The sequence below is a fragment of the Nerophis lumbriciformis genome, linkage group LG27, assembly GCF_033978685.3.
Source record: "Nerophis lumbriciformis linkage group LG27, RoL_Nlum_v2.1, whole genome shotgun sequence".
NCBI lineage: Eukaryota > Metazoa > Chordata > Actinopteri > Syngnathiformes > Syngnathidae > Nerophis > Nerophis lumbriciformis.
In genome coordinates, this window is record NC_084574.2 from 30,793,993 (window position 1) to 30,800,978 (window position 6,986).

The following is a 6,986-nucleotide window of genomic DNA, read 5'->3' on the forward strand; positions in this document are numbered from 1 at the left end:
CGAATCTCTATAGTTTTCCTGTCAGCTGCTGAGCTCCCAGTAAACCAAACACGAGAATGCTCTCTATGGTGGATCGGTAGAAAAGGACCAGCAGTTTTTTGACGGACATCATTCTTTTTAAAAAATTCTCAGGAAAGTCGCCGCTGTGCCTTTTTCACAGTTGTCTGTTCACGTCCGCCTGTTTGAGATGAGGGTTCAAAGCAATTTGAAATTACAAACCCCGTTTCCATATGAGTTGGGAAATTGTGTTAGATGTAAAAATAAACGGAATACAATGATTTGCAAATCCTTTTCAACCCATATTCAATTGAATGCACTACAAAGACAAGATATTTGATGTTCAAACTCATAAACTTTTTTTTTTTTTTTGCAAATAATAATTAACTTAGAATTTCATGGCTGCAACACGTGCCAAAGTAGTTGGGAAAGGGCATGTTCACCACTGTGTTACATCACCTTTTCTTTTAACAACTCTCAATAAACGAATGGGAACTGAGGAAACTAATTGTTGAAGCTTTGAAAGTGGAATTATTTCCCATTCTTGTTTTATGTAGAGTCGTTCAACAGTCCGGGGTCTCCGCTGTCATATTTTACGCTTCATAATGCGCCACACATTTTCGATGGGAGACAGGTCTGGACTGCAGGCGGTCCAGGAAAGTACCCGCACTCTTTTTTTATGAAGCCACGCTGTTGTAACACGTGCTGAATGTGGCTTGGCATTGTCTTGCTGAAATAAGCAGGGGCGTCCATGAAAAAGACGGCGCTTAGATGGCAGCATATGTTGTTCCAAAACCTGTATGTACCTTTCAGCATTAATGGTGCCTTCACAGATGTGTAAGTTACCCATGCCTTGGGCACTAATGCACAGAGGTGGGACCAAGTCATTGTTTCGCAAGTCACAAGTAAGTCTCAAGTCTTTGCCCTCAAGTCCGAGTCAAGCCCCGAGTCAAGTCCAAAGTCAAGACTGGAAAGTCTCAAGTCAAGTCCTAAGTCCTGCATTTTGAGTTTCGAGTCCTTTCAAGTCCTTTTAACCACAGACTAATATATTAACACAGATTGTGTATGCTTTTCAAACGCTGTATTTATTTATTAAAACAAGTGCATTTTAAATTGCAGGAAAGAAAATTGTGCTGACATTGCACTTTATAATAGCACTATTAACCAGTCATTTTAAACATTAACTCATTCCTTTACAGAACAAACACATTGAAAAATAAAGTGCAAATGTACTTATTTGTACAAAAGTGTTAACATTGAAAAAACATGACATACACGTGAACATAACAAAAAAGTTGTACTTTTTATATGTCAGGGCCCTATGCTGCATTGCATTTGCAAAAGACCAAATTAGCCAAGAGTCTGTCAGTCATTTGTGCACGATGGGGGCGTAGTATGATGCCACCATGGCTGAAAACTCGCTCCACTGGAGCACTGGAGGCAGGCACTGCCAAGACTCTCATGGCCACTCGGAACAGTGAAGGAAGAGTCTTCATGTTCAATGCCCAGAACAAAAGGGGGGAGAGAGTTGTTTTGGGTTGGTGCACTACTTGTAAGTGTATCTTGTGTTTTTTATGTTGATTTAATTAAAAAAAAATAAAAATAAAAATAAATTCTTGTGCGGCCCGATACCAATCGATCCACGGACCAGTACCGGGCCGCGGCCCGGTGGTTGGGGACCACTGAGGTAAACAACCAAAAGTATGTCAGAAAGCTACGGTAGCTAAAACGCTACACATATTCATAATATAGTATACATTTTAACTGACCTTTATTTGACTATTTTTGTCTTTTTTTAGGTGGCTAAAATACGCGGTGCTGCTGACCGCCGTCTAACGTTACGTGTGATATATTGACTAACGTAACCCTGCTTAAAAAAAATCACTGAACAAAAAGTATGAATAAGGTAGTGAACTGCAACAGATTCCCGTGTTTGCAATAACGTTATAACGTTAGCAGTGAGTTTACAGCCTCACTGATTTAACTACACAGCAAATAAAAGTCACGTTACTTAGCCAATAAACGTTATCTTACATTCAACACTTACCGTTCTTTGTGCAACTTCAAATGCCGGACGAAGTTGGAAGTTGTTGCCTCTCCATCAGTAATTTTCGAACCGCATGTGTTGCATACTGCAAACCGTTTTGTGTTGACCACCTCGTAATTTTTATACCCAAACAAAATTATTTTAGGTATCATTTTTTGTTCACTGGCGTGTGGTTTGGACATGTCTTCTTCGTTGGTTGTCCTGCAATTTGATTGGATGAATGCTGTGTGATGAAAACAAAGTAGATCTAATTTGATTGGCTGTTGTACTGAGACCACACCAGCTGACACACGCAACGCTGATAGACAAGTACACAATGAAAAATACGGAGCGCTCCCGAATAACTTTTTCATCTTTGGGTTTTGGGGAAAGTAGCAAGTCATGTCAAGTCATGTCAATTCAAAAGGCTCAAGTCCAAGTGAAGTCACAAGTCCATCCATCCATCCATCCATCTTCTTCCGCTTATCCGAGGTCGGGTCGCGGGGGCAGCAGCCTAAGCAGGGAAGCCCAGACTTCCCTCTCCCCAGCCACTTCGTCCAGCTCCTCCCGGGGGATCCCGAGGCGTTCCCAGGCCAGCCGGGAGACATAGTCTTCCCAACGTGTCCTGGGTCTTCCCCGTGGCCTCCTACCGGTCGGACGTGCCCTAAACAACTCCCTAGGGAGGCGCTCGGGTGGCATCCTGACTAGATGCCCGAACCACCTCAGCTGGCTCCTCTCGATGTGGAGGAGCAGCAGCTATACTTTGAGCTCTCCCCGGATGACAGAGCTTCTCACCCTATCTCTAAGGGAGAGCCCCGCCACCCGGCGGAGGAAACTCATTTCGGCCGCTTGTACCCGTGATCTTGTCCTTTCGGTCATAACCCAAAGCTCATGACCATAGGTGAGGATGGGAACGTAGATCGACTGGTAAATTGAGAGCTTTGCCTTCCGGCTCAGCTCCTTCTTCACCACAACGGATCGATACAGCGTCCGCATTACTGAAGACGCCGCACCGATCCGCCTGTCGATCTCACGATCCACTCTTCCCTCACTCGTGAACAAGACTCCGAGGTACTTGAACTCCTCCACTTGGGGCAAGATCTCCTCCCCAACCCGGAGATGGCACTCCACCCTTTTCCGGGCGAGAACCATGGACTCGGACTTGGAGGTGCTGATTCTCATCCCAGTCGCTTCACACTCAGCTGCGAACCGATCCAGTGAGAGCTGAAGATCCTGGCTAGATGAAGCCATCAGGACCACATCATCTGCAAAAAGCAGAGACCTAATCCTGCAGCCACCAAACCAGATCCCCTCAACGCCTTGACTGCGCCTAGAAATTCTGTCCATAAAAGTTATGAACAGAATCGGTGACAAAGGGCAGCCTTTGCGGAGTCCAACCCTCACCGGAAACGTGTCCGACTTACTGCCGGCAATGCGAACCAAGCTCTGACACTGATCATACAGGGAGCGGACCGCCACAATCAGACAGTCCGAAACCCCATATTCTCTGAGCACTCCCCACAGGACTTCCCGAGGGACACGGTCGAATGCCTTCTCCAAGTCCACAAAGCACATGTAGACTGGTTGGGCAAACTCCCATGCACCCTCAAGGACCCTGCCGAGAGTATAGAGCTGGTCCACAGTTCCACGACCAGGACGAAAACCACACTGTTCCTCCTGAATCCGAGGTTCGACTATCCGGCGTAGCCTCCTCTCCAGTACACCTGAATAGACCTTACCGGGAAGGCTGAGGAGTGTGATCCCACGATAGTTAGAACACACCCTCCGGTTCCCCTTTTTAAAGAGAGGAACCACCACCCCGGTCTGCCAATCCAAAGGTACTGCCCCCGATGTCCACGCGATGCTGCAGAGTCTTGTCAACCAAGACAGCCCCACAGCATCCAGAGCCTTAAGGAACTCCGGGCGGATCTCATCCACCCCCGGGGCCTTGCCACCGAGGAGCTTTTTAACTACCTCAGCAACCTCAGCCCCAGAAATAGGAGAGCCCACCACAGATTCCCCAGGCACTGATTCCTCATAGGAAGACGTGTTGGTGGGATTGAGGAGGTCTTCGAAGTATTCCCTCCACCGATCCACAACTTCCGCAGTCGAGGTCAGCAGAACACCATCCTCACCATACACGGTGTTGGTAGTGCACTGCTTCCCCTTCCTGAGGCGGCGGATGGTGGTCCAGAATCGCTTCGAAGCCGTCCGGAAGTCGTTTTCCATGGCTTCCCCGAACTCCTCCCATGTCCGAGTTTTTGCCTCCGCGACCGCTGAAGCCGCACACCGCTTGGCCTGTCAGTACCTGTCCGCTGCCTCAGGAGTCCCATGAGCCAAAAGAACCCGATAGGACTCCTTCTTCAGCTTGACGGCATCCCTCACCGCCGATGTCCACCAACGGGTTCTAGGATTACCGCCACGACAGGCACCAACTACCTTGCGGCCACAGCTCCAATCAGCCGCCTCGACAATAGAGGTGCGGAACATGGTCCACTCGGACTCAATGTCCAGCACCTCCCTCGTGACATGTTCAAAGTTCTTCCGGAGGTGGGAATTGAAACTCTCTCTGACAGGAGACTCTGCCAGGCGTTCCCAGCAAACCCTCACAATGCGTTTGGGCCTGCCAGGTCTGTCCGGCATCCTCCCCCACCATCGCAGCCAACTCACCACCAAGTGGTGATCGGTAGAAAGCTCCGCCCCTCTCTTCACCCGAGTGTCCAAAACATGAGGCCGCAAATCCGATGACACAACTACAAAGTCGATCATAGAACTGCGGCCTAGGGTGTCCTGGTGCCAAGTGCACATATGGACACCCTTATGCTTGAACATGGTGTTCGTTATGGACAATCCGTGACGGGCACAAAAGTCCAATAACAAAACACCACTCGGGTTCAGATCCGGGCGGCCATTCTTCCCAATCACGCCTCTCCAGGTTTTACTGTCGTTGCCAATATGAGCGTTGAAGTCCCCCAGTAGAACGAGGGAATCACCCGGGGGAGCACTCTCAAGTACTCCCTCGAGTGAATCCAAAAAGGGTGGGTACTCTGAGCTGCTGTTTGGCGCGTAAGCGCAAACAACAGTCAGGACCCGTCCCCCCACCCGAAGGCGGAGGGAAGCTACCCTCTCGTCCACCGGGTTGAACTCCAATGTGCAGGCTCTGAGCCGGGGGGAAACAAGAATTGCCACCCCAGCCCGTCGCCTCTCACTGCTGGCAACGCCAGAGTGGAAGAGAATCCAGCCCCTCTCGAGAGAACTGGTTCCGGAGCCCTTGCTGTGCGTTGAGGTGAGTCCGACTATATCCAACCGGAACTTCTCTACCTCTCGCACTAGCTCAGGCTCCTTCCCCCCCAGCGAGGTGACGTTCCACGTCCCAAGAGCTAGCTTCTGTAGCCGAGGATCGGACCGCCAAGTGCCCTGCCTTCGGCTGCCGCCCAGCTCACATTGCACCCGACCTCTATGGCCCCTGCTATGGGTGGTGAGCCCATTGGAGGGGGGACCCACGTTGCCTCTTCGGGCTGTGCCCGGCCGGGCCCCATGGGGACAGGCCCGGCCACCAGGCGCTCGCCATCGTGCCCCAACTCCGGGCCTGGCTCCGGAGGGGGGCCCCGGTGACCCGCGTCCGGGCGAGGGAAATCTGAGTCTCGGTTCTTGCATTTCCATAGAAGTCTTCGAGCTGCTCTTTGTCCGATCCCTCACCTAGGACCTGTTTGTCTTGGGAGACCCTACCAGGGGGCATGGAAGCCCCCGGACAACATAGCTCCTAGGATCATTGGGACACGCAAACTCCTCTACCACGGTAAGGTGGCAGCTCAGAGAGGAGAAGTCACAAGTCATTGATGTTAAAGTCTAAGTCGAGTTGCAAGTCTTTTTACATTTTGTCAAGTCGAGTCTAAAGTCATCAAATTCATGACTCGAGTCTGACTCGAGTCCAAGTCATGTGACTCGAGTCCACACCTCTGCTAATGCACCCCCATACCATCACAGATGCTGGCTTTTCAACTTTGCGTCGATAACAGTCTAGATGGCTCGCTTCCCCTTTGGTCCGGATGACACGATGTCGAATATTTCCAAAAACAATTTGAAATGTGGACTCGTCAGACCACAGAACACTTTTCCACTTTGCATGAGTCCATCTTACATGATCTCGGGCCCAGAGAAGCAAGCGGCGTTTCTGGATGTTGTTGATAAATGGCTTTCGCTTTGCATAGTAGAGCTTTAACTTGCACTTAAAACTAAACTCACCCCACTATGGACTGGACTCTTACTATTATGTTGGATCCACTATGGACTGGACTCTCACAATATTATGTCAGACCCACTCGACATCCATTGCATTCGGTCTCCCCTAGAGGGGGGGGTTACCCACATATGCGGTCCTCTCCAAGGTTTCTCATAGTCATTCACATCGACGTCCCACTGGGGTGAGTTTTTCCTTGCCCTTATGTGGGCTCTGTACCGAGGATGTCGTTGTGATTTAGGGCTACATAAATAAACATTGATTGATTGATGATTGATGTAGCGACAAACTGTATTTAGTGACAGTGGTTTTCTGAGTGTTCCTGAGCCCATGCGGTGATATCCTTTAGAGATTGATGTCGGTTTTTGATACAGTGCCGTCTGAGGGATCGAAGGTCACGGTCATTCAATGTTGGTTTCCGGCCATGCCGCTTACGTGGAGTGATTTCTCCAGATTCTCTGAACCTTTTGATGATATTATGGACCGTAGATGTTGAAATCCCTAAATTTCTTGCAATTGTACTTTGAGAAACGTTGTTCTTAAACTGTTTGACTATTTGCTCACGCAGTTGTGGACAAAGGGGTGTACCTCGCCCCATCCTTTCTTGTGAAAGACTGAGCATTTTTTGGGAAGCTGTTTTTGTACCCAATCATGGCACCCACCTGTTCCCAATTAGCCTGCACACCTGTGGGATTTTCCAAATAAGTGTTTGATGAGCATTCC